The 15092-nt window shown below is 45.3% G+C and overlaps 1 protein-coding gene and 1 pseudogene across 1 annotated transcript in view; both read right to left on the reverse strand.

Moving 5' to 3' along the window:
* Positions 1-15092, reverse strand: part of LOC140849500 (syntenin-2-like) — a 115344-nt gene that overhangs the window by 69004 nt on the left and 31248 nt on the right. The gene's annotated exons all lie outside the window — the stretch shown is intronic.
* Positions 5971-8371, reverse strand: LOC140849496 (uncharacterized; annotated as a pseudogene).

A 15092-nucleotide genomic window follows, 5' to 3' on the forward strand; every position in this document is an offset into this window, starting at 1 on the left:
GAATGTGTCGGGTTTGTTTTTGTCCAACTCCCAGGACAGGGCCTTGTAGCAAGCACTTAGTAGGTGAGGTCAGAGGAACAGAGCTTCAGTCCCTCTCTGACACCCGAGGGTGTCTTCTGAGTCAGCTCCTGGGATCCCAAAGGCCTTGAGTTTCCCCCAGTGGACCGTGAAGGCTGAGCTCTTGCCCCCCTGCCTCTGGCCATGCGTGCAGGATCCACAAGACCAGGCCTGTGCTCCTGTCCCACCACTGGCAGACCTTCCACAGGGAGGACATCCTGAGCATGGCCACGTACCAGAGCCAGTGTCTCGGGACCTCCTCTTGCAGTGGGGACATCCTCTTCTGGAACATCAACACGTTCAAGCCCATCTTCGGTTTCTATGCCTCTGTGAGCGCCTTGCCCCAGTCACCCAAGGAGGTCTGGTCAGCAGGGACACACTCTCCTTTCGCCTCTCTCAGCTGTGGGTGAATCTCGTAGGGCCTAGGCAGTAGGGAGCACCCCAGGAAGTAGAGAGGATGGTGGCCACTTGTTCTGGAGGAGGGTGGGAGCTAGGTAGGTAGGTGGTGGTTTCTATAATCATCCTCATTTGGTAGATGAGCAAACCAAGGCACAGAGAGGTTAAGCATCTTGTCTAAGGTCACACAGCTAGGAAGTGATAAATCCAAACCAGGGCAATCTGACTCTGGTGGAGCCAGCCGTGTTCCCTCTAGTAGATTACTCTTTCCTTGAAGCTGGCTCCCAACTAACCCATCACCATTGCACATTACCTCTCCAGGCTCACTGGGCTCACGGTAGGGACTTAGGAAACCCATACAGTCTCTGAATTAACCATATCTTTCCAGATTAAAACTGGAAGGGGACTCTGAAGTCACTTCATCTAGTAGTTTCCCAAACATTTTGGGGAGAGATGCTTGCAGGCTATTTCAGGAGCTGTTCCCAGTGCAGCACAGTTTTTAAAAACTGCTTTTATACTTTGGAGCTTTCCTTAAGATGAAAAACAACCTCAAAAATATTTGGAAACTACTGTCCATTTTACAGGTGGGGAAGCTGAGTCCCTGAGGGGAGCAGGCTCATGCCTAGTTGTACTTAGTGCATCAATGACTGGCCAGGGGTCAAGGTAATATAAGCTCCTTGTCCAAGGCTTGATGCTTTTAAGGGCACTTGGTTTCTGGGCATTAAGGCCTGGTACCCAGAGGGTCCTCTGGTATTGGCATTGGGCATTAATTTTCCCTCTGGGACATTGTAGTGCTCCAGGGGCCACTCTCTTCCTGACACAGGTGCAAGAAGTAGACGAATGTCTGGTTGAGAGTTCCAGGCCCAGCAAGCCCTGTGTGGGGCACAAGAGATGGGCATACAAAACCCCCATGCAGCTCCAGGGCCCCAGTGCCAAGACTGCGGCAAACGTCAGCCTGAGGCGGAACCTGATGTCAGCCCCCCCAGTGATGTGATGCCCTAGAGACAAGGAGCCAGACGACCCCAGAGACAAAGAGCCAGATGGGCCTGTGCCCCTGCGGGTGGGAGCAAGAGCCGAGCCAGGTGGCCACCTTCACTGTCCAGCTCCCTGAGTCCACCTGTTGTGTGTTTCTTTTCCTATTCAGACACTTTTCAGAGCACATTTAGATCTATCAGCTCACCTGTCTTGAGCACTGAGGGCTGGGCCGGGCACCTCCTGATTAGCCCACCTTGTCTAGCCTGCTTAAACCTGGGCAGGGTCCCTTCCAGAGCATGGCCAGTACCAGACCCCAGTTTCTGGAAGCTTGGGGCAGGGCCTGGAGATAAGACAACCCAGAGAACTACAGCTAGAGGTTAGATCCTTTTTCAGCATGCTCCAGCTCATGGCAGAGGTGAGCCACAAGGCCTGCCTACCTCCTCCAAAAAGCATCACCAGCCTGGAGACCAGGTGCCCAGGGCCTGATGCCCAGATGCAAGCAAACCACTTCCCGCCCATCTGAGCCCTTGTCTGTGCCCCAGGACTAACCCTTCCAGGCTTGACTGATGGTCCCTTTTTGGGAGGAGTAGAGAGAAAGAACAGGGAGCTCTCCTTCCCCTACTTACAGGGTGGTTTGACCCTAAGCAGGGAATACAGGAATCTCTTGTGTGGGGCATGGGGAGCCTTTCAGATTGTCTCAGGAATTGAAGTCTGATTCCCATTCCTGGGAGCTGAGGCCTGAAAGAGAAACCCCACCTTCCCCAAACACACAATTCTTGTCATGCAGATGGCAGTCTAGTCCGCGGTCTACATGACCTAGAGGACGCAATTCTGCTGTAGGATGCACACGCTGTCCATTCTGTAAGACACTCATACCATCTTTGAAATATCAAGGTTGCCGCCTGCATTCAAATCTTCTAGAGCAATGGGTGTGCATCCCTTTATTCTCACCTTTGGAAGGCAAGGGTGTCTCTTCTAGAACAACGAAGGGGCCTTCCCCAAAGGCAAACTCAAACCTCTGCCCTGATAGCAGAAGCTGCTGGTAACTTAACGTGGAGACTACTCAGCATCAGTGTGTCACGCCCAGCACCGTTAGCCCCGCTGTGCCTTCACAGGGTGGTGCACTGTCTACCGAGTGGGGCTGTGGTGGCCGCCCTTTCAGCATCTGCCTCTGGTCTCTGATCCTCCGTAGGGTGGGAGAAGCCCTCATGATGACCTGGGAGGCCCGTTTTGCTTTCTAGAAACCTCTCAGCACTGGCAGCCCCAAGATGTTGCCAAATCCCCATGGCAGGCAGACAGTTATCCAAGAGAATGAAAGGAGCAAAGGGGAATTCCAGAAGATGTTGCTGCAATCCCACCCATCAGTGGAGAAGGTTGGCTCAGCCCAGGCAGGGTGTGGGGTGTGAGCTGGGGGCAAGCTGTTGGAAAGCGGCTGGGACCCGCTGTGCCGGGGAGCCTGGAGGGTCCAGCCTGGTTCTCCCTAGGGCATGGAAAGGCATGGTGGATTTGATGGAACCACTCAGGATTCCAACTTCAGGGCTGCTGTGCCTGGGGGAAGCTCCCGGGTGTGGGGGGCCTGTCTAGGGTGATGAGCAGGAAGAGAGGTCATAGGGTGAGCGAGTACAATGGAGAACAAGAAAACTAGGAAGAGGTAGGGAGAATGGCATGGGAGGGGGAGAGGGTACTGCTGTTTAAATAGGGTGGTCAGGGTGGGCTTTACAGAGGAAGTGGCATTTGCACAGAGCGTGAAGCCTGCAGCTATCTGGAGGGACAGTGACCCAGGCACAGGGACCCTTCCTGGTTGGTGGCCTGGACCTGGGAGGCAGGACCATTTCCAGAGTCCACTGTTAAAAATGCCCTTCTGTGCCCTGCTGGGGTGTTTGGTATGACACCTGTGCGGGGATCGGTCACCTGTGCTCTCCCTTCCTCCTGTATCTTTCTGCTTCTGACCATGGACTCCCCTTACTGTGCTGTCACTGCTGGATGAGGTGACTCCTAAGGCCCCTTGTAGCTTTAATCTGCAGAGATATAGTAGTCATTCAGAGATTATGTGGATTTCCTAATTCCCTACCATGAGTCCAGTGAAAGTACAAATTATGGTTGTGTTAGGGCGTGGAAGGACAGTCCCCTTATTCCCCTCCAGGGACCAGGGACTGGAGGACATGGGGGTGGTATCCCGCAGAGGTTTAGCCTCTGTCCTTTAACTTTTCAGACTACTGATGTAAAATTGTAGCTATGTCCTGCTATTTGCTTTTTAAAAAATTTAACTGCATATCATGATGCTTTCGTATCAGTAATTTAGACTTGGCTTAATATTTGTTATCTTATTTTTTCAAATAATTGCATAATACCCAATAGTTTAGATGTGCTGTAATCTACTAATTCAGTTTGCTATTGATAGACATACAGGTTAGTTCCAGTTCTTAACTTTCGTGATGGCAGTACATTGAACATCCTTGTACGTAAATTTCTGTGCACTTGTGTGAGTGTGTCAGAAGGATGGACTCCTAGAAGCAGAATTGCTCATGAGACCGCATCTCTTTCAGTCCGAGAATTGGACCAAGGTAGATGAATCAGAGCCCCACCTTTGACTGTGACGAGTCCTGTCAGGGCACAGATAGTTATTATTATTTTTCTATTGAATAGTTAATATACAATAGTGTATTGGTCTCAAGTATACAACAGTGATTTGACAGTTATCTGCATTATTAGATGCTCACCCCAACTAGTGCGGTTACTATCAGCATAGAAAGATGTTACAGGATTGTTGACTCTGGTTTCTAGGCTGAACTGCCATGCCTGTGACTAGTTTATATATGATTGAGATTTTGAGGGTACACACAGTTATTCGTTGAGCATTTGCCCCTTGCCAGGCACTGGAGAGGCACAGGTGAATGAGACGAAAGCCTGTGCCCTCCTGGAGCTGACCTTCTAGTCAGGGTGAGACAGATAATGAACCAGCCAGTAAAATAAGTGGGAGGTCATAGGGTGAGCGAGTACAATGGAGAACAAGAAAACTAGGAAGAGATAGGGAGAATGGCATGGGAGGGGGAGAGGGTACTGCTGTTTAAATAGGGTGGTCAGGGTGGGCTTTACAGAGGAAGTGGCATTTGCACAGAGCATGAAGCCTGCAGCTATCTGGAGGGACAGTGACCCAGGCACAGGGACCTTTAGGCACAAAGGCTCTCACAGGGAGCTTATTTGGGGTGTTCAAGAAATAGCCCTTCTCTCCTCCCTCTAATTAAAAAGTGATATGTGTCCTTCATTCAAACTAAACAATTCCAGCCTCATAGGAATGTGTGAAGTGAAAGAATGGCTACCTCCCTCCTAAATCTCCAGAGGCAATTGCTGTTAAGACATGTTCTCCTAGGCTTTTTTCTGGGCACATGCAAGCACAGACATGTATGAATGCATATATGTACCTGTTGATTTTTTTTCACTAAGTAATATCATATTATATATATTATTCAGCCACTTGCTCTTTTTCATCCAACACCTGATGGCATTTTTTTGCGGTGGTGTTTATGGACCCACAGCTTTCCTTTCCGTAGTTGCATAGTGTTCTGGTGTTTGCTATGCAAGTCTACTAAATAAATTATATTATTTTGTGCCCTAAAAATGAATTATTTTATTTATCTAGCCAGACTGCTGTTGCTGATGGGCGATTAGGTTTCTAGGTTTTGCCTTTGTAAGCAGTATTGCCATGAGCATCCTTGTACATAAATTCTGGATCTCTTGTCTGTTTCTCAGGTATAAAACTGTAGGAGTAGAAATGCATTCTTGGGAAGTTTTTGATGTGTTGTGTCATATTTCAGTCTAATAATAATATAAAGAACAGCTAATATTTATTGAGCTCTTCAGTTACATTATTTGTTATACATTCTATAATACATCTATTATTAATTATATCATTAAATCTGTTAAAAGTTTACATGAATTATTAGTATTATTTTTTTTTAAAGGTAACATCAGTTTTATTATGGAAGCAGTTGCTTTGTTATAAATTCCATGTAAAACACTTGAATTCTAGGTCTTTCTCTTTAACACGATTTAGTTTCTTGTGATTTGGTCAGCATACCCATTTATCATTTCATTTGATATACAAGCCAATGTGGAAATGAAGAAACAAAATTACCAACTAGTTCAGAGAGCTAAATTGAGTCCAGGATTGTGGCAAAGTCTGATCCAAAATTTTAATTTGTAATTTTAGCATGTGTCTCATGCAGTTTGGGGAGCATCAAACTAAATCTACAATCGCCAGAAGCGTTGTTACAGTTAAATGCACATTAACTAAAATGTGTACATTTTTAGTGTTCATGATAAATGCAGTTATGGCCTTATTACACTTTTGGCATTCTTTAAGAAAGCACATTAGGCTTTAATATAGAAATGTTTAGGTTACACTTAACTTGTGCTCAGGTGGTAATAAAACATCTGTTCTTTCTGATCTCATACATTCTCTCCTCAGGTATGGCCCATCTCCTGTACACTTGGAGCGACCTTTGGCTACATGGCTGGCCTTGTTATTTCGCCACTCTGGATATACTGGAATAGGAAGCAACTTACATACAAGAACAATTAATTGAAGCAAAGGGAGAAGATATTTCTTTGTGCAGATTCCATAAGGACTGTGCAGAGATGCATATGGTCTAAGCCAGACAGTTACATTCACAGCACTGTTTTTTATGTAGTTACAGCATGATGTGATTGTAGCTTTTTAAACTATGAAACCCCTGAGAGATTGTACCTTCTAGTTGAAATAAAGTATTTATAATAGATTGTGGCTTCAGATGCTGTTTGCAGCTCTTGTACCTTTAAGAAACATTCTTAGTGAACTTGACAGAATTCTGAGGACAGGGTTGTGGGATTTTTTTCTTTCAAATTTTAAACTGCTTCATTCTCAGAGGTCTGAGTGTAGCTATGGCATTTCATATGCTTTCTGAGAGAAACGGACAGTTCCTTGGCCACGGAAGATGTCTCACGTAATCAAACAACAGTTTATACATCTTGATCCTATTCTTTTTTTTACTGTGTGTTTCTTTGGGGTTAAAATGACTATGATAGCCTCATCAGAAACAGTCTTCAATCCCTTCTGGGTTAAAGCTGAACATTCCACATAGCAGCATGCTCCTATCTCTTTTGCTAGTTTCTGTCCTTGTTCCACTCATACAGGTTTTTCTTTCATATCATTCAGTCTTGCTAAAGTTTTGGGGGTCATCTCGGAGATCAGTCTGAGTTCCTATTAATAAAAAGGGTACATTTGGTGCATATTCCTTAAGTTCTGGTACCCACTCCTCTTTCACATTTTGAAATGAGGCTGGATTTACCACAGAGAAGCATATAAGGAAGACATCAGTCATTGGATGAGATAAAGGCCTCAGACGATCATAGTCTTCCTGTCGGGCCGTGTCCTATGGTCCCAGGAGGTACTGCTTGCCCCCCACGGTGACGCTGACTGCGTAGTGGTCGAAGACGGTGGGCACGTACTCCTCCGGAAAGGCGTCGTTGGCATAGCTCATGAGTAGGCACGTCTTGCCCACCGCCCCGTCGCCGACCACCACGCACTTGAGCATCAGCGCGCCGGGCCCGTGAGCCATGCTGCGGCCCGCCGGCCTCCGGGCATGGTCCTCCCGGAGCCCCCGCTCCGGACCCGGGCTCAACCCCAGCCCTCCTGGGGGGTCCGCCGCCGCCGCTCCGCGCAGCACGGGCGTCCCCCTGGCCCCATGCAGCGGCTCCCCCGGCCCGAGAGGAGGGGGTGGCGGGCCCGGGGCGCTGCCTGCGCCTTGGTCCCTGCCTGGATCCCCGCCCGGACCCCGGTCGCCTTGCCCGCCTGCTGCTCCCGCCTCTCCGTGCCGGCGCCCTCTCCCCGGCCCGGCCTCCCCAGGAGGACCCGCTGGATCATAAGACTGTCCGGCCCCGGGGGAGACAGCAACTCTGGAGGGGGGAAACGGAGGGGAGGGGCCAGGCGCGGCTCTCTTCGCCCCGCGTCGGCCCAGGCCCCCTCCCGGTTGAGCCCGGGAGGAGGGCTGGCTGAGGCACCACCCCCGGTGCCGGCCGCCCGCCACGCGCCCCCGCCCGCCGGCCCCTGCGCCCCGCGCCGGTGCCCCGCCCGCAGCCGCCTCGCGGCCCTGCCTGCGCACCCTAGCTTGACTCCCTGCACGGGCAGGGGCGGGGAGGAGGAGGAGTCCTACATGAATTATTTTTATTTTATCCCTAAAACAGTCCTGATAGGTATGTACTATTATTATTCCCATTTTATGGATAAGAAAACCGAGGCTCCACAAGGTGGAGTGACTGCCCAGAATTCTCACTGCCAGAAAAATGGCTGAGCCAGGACCTGCTTGCAGAGCTGTTTGTTTTTAATGTCTGAGTCCTTATCTCTTTGTCACTGTCACTGTTGGGAATACCTTGGGCTTTTTATCTGACCAGATGTGTGTCATATGGATTTATAATATGAATCTTGATTGAATTTTTGACCGGCAAGTTATATGCAAAGGACTGAATATCTGTTGGTGAGATTTCAGGCACTATGGTGGGGGTGTGGTGTGTGTGTGTGTGTGTGTGTGTGTGTCACTGTCTAAGGCTGGCCCACTCTGGCTTCTCAGTGTTCTACCTCCCACCTCAAGCAGCAAAGTCCTTTTCCTCTGGGGAGCTGGACAGTGGACAGAGGGAAACTTCTCGGGATGGTGTCCTGGAGAGCGTCCCCAGCTCTTGGGTCACCCTTGGCCCCAGGCTTTCCTTAGTGGATGAGGGGGTGAGGGTGGGCTGGGGAAAGGACACTTCAGGGGGTCTTACCTGTCAGGCCTCTCCTCCCACCATTTCTGTCTGGCCATGTCAGAAGAGCATGGGTAAGACAGAAAGGACGCTAGGACACGGATTCAGCAAAGCTGTGTCCCTTACAGTGTGCAGGTGAAGCCCCAGTCCTCGGCTGCCTCCCTAGGGGTGAAGGACAAATTGGTGGGGGTGGCAAACTGCTCTGAAAGCTATGAAGTCAAGCTCATGTGTAGGCTCAGCTTCTGAACGAGTCTCCAGGGAGACCGTTAGTCCCCTGTGGCTGAGAACCGTCTGGAACCACTGGGCTGAGTGAGGCTGGGATGCCCAACTTTGTTCAGGAGTTCTTTCCAAAATGGGCAGGGGGATATGTTTGAGGTGTTGGGGGCTGGGTGCAGAGTGCAGAAGGAATAGCGTTGGCTAGCTGCCTCCTGGCCGTGTGGGTCCTGCTCTGTCCTGTGCAGGGCCCAGCATCCTGTCGGTGCGCCTCTTCACTGTGCCCACTCCTGACCCTGGCTACACAGCCCTGACCATGTGGTGCCATGGCCCCTGGCCTTCTCCAGGCCTGCCACACTCCCTACCGCTCATTCACCTTCATCCTGCTCTGGCTGCCCCAGGCTGGATCGGGAAGGGTTGTGAAGAAAGCCTTCGCTTTCCCCAGTTCAGAAATGGCACATGCCATCTGGAGATCTTCATGGCACATGCATCACTTAGGGGAATCCTGTACAGCTGTGAGGAATCACATTTTAGGAGAAATGACCTGGAGAATACTGATGACAAAAATTTTCAAATTTCCTTAAAAAATGACAACTACTATAAAGAAGTAAATGTGTATCTCTGAGATTTATTTTTATTTTCCTATATGCTGTACACACAGGTATGGTTTTGATTTCAACCCAAACTGGGAGCATTTGATACCATAGTCCAGCTGTTAGCTTTTTTCTTGTTTTAACCTAGTAATGTACCATGGACTTTTCCTCTCAGTACAGGTGAAACAGCTTCACTCTTTTTAATACCTTCATACAAAAAAGGCCAATCTATGTGTTTTGGAGCCCATTTGGGAGGCAGCCTTTATGAAAAATAACACAAAATTATGAATAAGAAATGAGATGCAAACATGAAAACTTATTTAGAATGAGAAAAGAATGACAACGAATTTCAAAACCTACAAAGCTGACAGTTGTAACAATCACTGTGTGTTGCTATTCCTCCCAGGACCTTGGAAGGGCCTTGAACTTGACCTTGGCCTTGAACTTCACAGGTAAATCTGCCTCTGTATTTACATATCCTTTGTCCTTTTTTTTAAAATTAATTTCTTGGAGCTCTTTATATGCCTTGGAGATGAATCCTTTGCCTGTTGTATGTTACAGATATTGTCATCTCACCTGCCTTTGTGTTATGACCTAAGATTTAATTTTTATCTAGCTATCTTTGTTTTTTGTGTGTGTGACAATAGAGAAAGGCATGGTGTATCCCTAGATCTCAGAAAAGCCTATGTTTTTTTATAACTGTTTCTACTATTATATATATTTAGTCAGCTTTTGTCCCATCTAAGTAATTTTGTATATGTTGTGATGTATGAATCTAATTTTTAAAATAAACTGGTGGCCAGTTGTTCAGATACCATTTCTTGAACAGTTTATCTTTTCCCCACTGGCTTAAGATTCTATCATTTTTATATATTATACTCTTCTATAATCTCTTTCTGGATCTTCTCTATTATTCAATTGGTTTGATCTTGCATGTATATTTCATAATTTAAAAATATATGCTTAAAGTCTACATAGACAATGAGATTAGAAAAAAGCTGGAGGGAAATGCATTTAAATCTTAATGGTGCTGGTTTCTGGGTATTTCTGGGATTCTGTGCTTTCAATTTCTTCCCATCAGTTTGTGCTGTCCACATTTAGTGCTATGCACAAGTATGTTTGCATAAAGCAGGAAAATGTTTGCCCTTTGTCTTTGTTCAGGGGCGCCTGGTTTTGTGACCCTGGCACCTGGATCAGTGGAAAGTGGGTTGAGTGTTTTGTTTTATCCTCTCTGACAATAAAGATGACTGAGATTTTGTTGGTGGTGGTGACATATTTTGGGGACAGATGTGCTACCACACCTGACTTAACAGGAGTGAAGAAACCTCCGATTTCCCATCTGGCATGATTCTCTCTACTTCCACCCGACTGTGCTCTCTGCCTCATGCAGGGTGGCAGCCAGCAGAGGAGCTGAATCTTCTCATGTCCACTGTGCAGGGTCACTTTCCACCGTGGTCCCCACATGGGCAGAGAAGTGGCAAGTAAAGTGAAAGTGAGCAAAGGGGAGAATTAGCAAAGGGCATAATCAAAACAAGACCTGAGGAACTTGGCTAAAATGCTGTCTTGGTGAATGGCTGGAAATGACATTTCACTGTAGATATACGTGAAAGGGAATGAGTTTGTTCTCCAAACCACTTTAAATTGAATTACAAGTCTTAGAAAATCTTGTTTGTTTTAGGGTAAATCAGACTTGTATGTCTTCATTCAATAACCACTCATGGTCACATACTATGTGTGGGGCACCATTGGACTTGCTGGGGTAAAGTAGTGAACAAAAATGATACACATTCCTGCCCTTAAGGAGCTCATAGTGCAGAAAATGTTCCTCATCACTAGCTGGGTCAGAAGGGTAGTAGACCATCACCATTCTCATGGGGCATCTAGGAAATTTGGGGACCAGATGGTAGTGGTGACTTGCCTGGGCCCCCAACACCATGCACCGTGTCCAGGGTGAGCCTGGCTCACAGCACCCCTGGGTGCACCTCTTGCACAGATGATCTTCCTGCAAACCAGGCCTCGCCTGCCACACATGGCTGCCCTGCTGAGTAGCTGCATGGATGGCTACATCTATGCCTGGTCCATACACGGGAATGGGGGCCTACTGGGGAAGTTCCCTGTAGACTTTGAAGACAACGGGGATGTGGTCGTGGGCTCCATGGCCACTGATGAAAATGACTGGATCCTTGTCACAGGGGACTGTAAAGGACACATCATGGTGAGGAAGGATGGGCACTGAGGCTGAGGACTGGTGTCAGCCAAGCTCTGACCCCTCTTGGCCACATGTGACACTGGCCTAGGCCCTAGTTCCTCTGGGACTGGTTTCATTTGTAAAACAGTGGGCAATAGGGTGGATTACCTCTGAAGTCCGTTCCTGCTCTGGTGTGCCTAGTGAAATGAATGCGGGCTTGGTTCAAAAGGCCCCTCCAAAGAAGCCATTCCCAGTGGGTCCCACACTCTATCGTTCTCTTCCTACAGCTCCCTCACCCCCGAGCTGTGCATCTCATCTGCGATCAACTGTCTCAGGAACTGGTTTTGTGCTTTGTGGTGAGACGTGAGGCAAGACTGTCTTGTCCTTCGGCCAGTCAAACCCTCTTTGCATGCTAGCTCAGATCTGGCCTGAGAGATCCCTTGGGCCCCTTCTGGCCCTGAGTGTCTGGGTATTGCATAGATGTGAGTAAGAACTGCCCCTCAGGCGAAGAGAAATGGTCTGGGAGGAGCCCACAGAATGAGCTGGTGTTGGGGGTCAGGGTGTGCTGAGCCACTAACTCACACTTTGTGCCTAGATCTGGGACAGCAAGGATTACTGCACATTCACTGACAAGCGGCCATTCCAATCCAGTAGAACAAACAAGTTCCAGTACTTAATTCCTAAACAGGGCCAGATCAGCCTCCCATACTACATCCCCTTGAAGGAGAAGGAGGTAGGCAGGTTACTGAGTGGCTGCTCAGAAAAGTGCCTTTGATCTCCACTAAGGAGCTGGGATCATAGTTCTTTTACTGAGATTCTGTCTTTTCTGTTTCCTGTTCAAGGTTGTGGAAGAGTTTCTGTTAACCTTAAGTCACCATTAAACAGTAAAACACAAGTGTCTAAGCATCAAATATACCCACATACATACATATGCACATGTATACACACACATACGAACACATTCCATGGGCACTGATCTCTGCAAGGAGAGCCCTGGAGTCATGAATTCTTTTTAAAACTAATGAAAATTTTTATGTATTTTCTCAGGTAGGTAATACCATTTATATAGTTTAAAAATCACTTGATATTTCCCTGATGACTATGAAGGTGAGCACTGTTTCATTAGTTACTGGAAAAATACAAATTAGAGTGGTATCACAATATGATACCACTACACACACCCCAGTATGGCTAAAACTAAAAAGACAGACAATACCAACTGTTGAGAAGGATATAAATCAACTGTAATTTACACTGCTGGTAGGAACGCAACTTGGAATAGTCATTTTGGGGAACTGTTTGGCAGTAGCTACTAAAGCTGAATATGCCTACTCTGCGACCTAACAATTCCACTTCTAATACACAAGAGGAATATGTGCTTTCAAAGATATAAATAAGAGGGTGGATAGAATTACTATGTGCAATAACTCCACATTTGGAAAACCCCAAATGCCTAATTAATGTAGTCTGAAAAAATAAATTGTGATATATGCACTATATACAACAATATCCAGCATTGGAAATGAATGATTTGCAACTACTCAACACAAAATGAGCAATTCTTTAAACAATTTAAGTGAAAAAAATAAGACACAAGAGAATATACATTATGTGTTTTATAACTCCATTCATATAAAGTACAAAAACACAGAAACCTATCAGAAGTGATCCTCTTTGTTGGGGGAGTCGAGTGGCCAGGAGGAGTCACACAGGGGACTTCTGGGGCACTGGCAGTGCTCTGTCACTATCTGTCATGTTCAGTTTGTAAAAACGTATTCAATGGTACATTTATGATAATATATACTTTTCCTATGTGTATATTATACATCAATGGAAGTTTATTAAATCAGGCAATTAAAAAAATCTTAGTCCTCCTCCTGTCTCCTGCCGAAAACGGTTCTCCTTGTTCCCTGAAGTAACCACTTACATTGACTCTTGGTTATTTTTCTAGGGTTTGTTTATGCAAACACAAATGTGTAAAGGTAGGGTTATTCTTTTACATGATAGTAGCATGTTATTTTTTACGTAACGGTAGCACGTCTTACCTACTAGTACTCACCTTGCTTTTCTAACTCCGTAATGTGTCTTAATCTTTGCATAGCAGTACATTAATTTTTATAGCTGTGTAGTAAGCCATATAATATGTTACTGATCTAATTCCCTTTTAAGGGAAATTGAGCTTCTTTTCTATGTTTTGTTTTTAATCAGAAGGGAATAGTGACTATGTCATTTTACATGTGTGAAAAAATATCTGTTGGTCAAATTCCTGGAAGTGAGATTGCTAGGTCAAAGGCTTATATACATTTGCCATTTTCACAGTCATCTTGAAGTCTTAGGTGCCCTTTGAATTTCTATAGAAATATATTCTGTCCAGTCTAGTTTTAGTAAGAAGAGAACTTCACTGCACTCAGATCTCTTGGGAACTGATTACCCATGGGTTCAGTATATGAAGAATCTATAATGTTAATACAATCATTATAAGGACAACAATAAAAGTGTCAATAATTGACTGTTTACTATGTTTCAGGGATTGTGATTAGTGTTATTGTGTATCCTCTCATTGAATCTCTAGAGTGACTCTGTGAGGGAGATGTTATTTTTCAGATAAGGGAGATGAAACTGAAGAGTTGGGAGGTCCTGTCTGAGCTCACATGGCTGCCAGTGCTAGACTGAGCAGTAAACCCATGTCTGTGTGACTTCAGAATTAGTGCTTCTGACTAGCTGCTCTTAGTTCTTATAATGGTATATTTTAAACAAATTGGGATCACACTGTGTGAACTAGAATTTCATATATTATAAAATATTTTTGAAAATCAGACTTTGTAATAATTAATGTTCACTTTATAGAGGTACAGTCATTTATTTAACTTGTTTTTAAATTTTCATTATCAAAATAATGATAGAAAATGGACAAATTCGTAAGAAGATATAAACTACCAAAATGGGCTCAAGAAAGAATAGAAAATCTAAAGAAATGCAAAATCTGAACATTCCAAGTAAAGAGATTGAGTTAGTAATAAAGCTTCCCATAAGGGAAAGCTCAGATACAGATGCCTTCACTGGTGAATTCTGTGAACAATTTCAAGAAGGATTAATGTCAGTTCTTCAAAAGTTCTTCCAAAAGGATTTTCTATGAGACTGGCATTACCTTGTTACCAAAACCAGACAAAGACATCACAAGAAAATAAAACTGCAGACCAATATCTCTGGTGAATATACGTGCAAATATCCTAAGCAAAATACTAGCAAATTTAATCCAGCAACAGATGAAAGGATTACACAGTAAGAATATCTCAGGAATGCAAGGTTGGTTTAACGTCCTAAATCAAATGACATAAATATTAATTGAATGAAGAAAAAAGACACATGATCATGTCACTAGATGTAGAAACAGCATTCGATAAATATTTTTTCTGATAAAAAGAAACCTCTCAAGAAGGAATGGAGGGGAAAACCTGATAAAGGCCATTTACAAAAAATTCACAGCTAATGTCATACTTAATGGTGAACAATTAAATTCTTTCCTCCTAAGATCAGGAACAAGACAAGGATGTCTGCTCTTGCCACTTCTGAAGGCATCCAGATTACAAGAGCATGAAAAACAATAAAATATTTAGGAATGAATTTATGAAAGTAGTGTAAAATTTGTACTCTGAAAACTACAAAATGTTATTTAAATAAATCAAAGAAAACCTGAACAAGTGGAAACATGTCCCATATTCCTGGATTAGAAGACATCACCTTGTCAATATAGCAGTATTTCCCAAACTGATTCAATGCAATTTATATGAAAATCCCAGCTGCCTTATTTTGCAGAAATTGACAAGCTGATCCTGAAGTTCATATGGAAACACAAAGGACCTAAAAATAAAAACAATCTTGAAAAAGAAAGAATT

Source organism: Manis javanica, chromosome 5 (assembly GCF_040802235.1).
Source record: "Manis javanica isolate MJ-LG chromosome 5, MJ_LKY, whole genome shotgun sequence".
Taxonomy (NCBI): domain Eukaryota; kingdom Metazoa; phylum Chordata; class Mammalia; order Pholidota; family Manidae; genus Manis; species Manis javanica.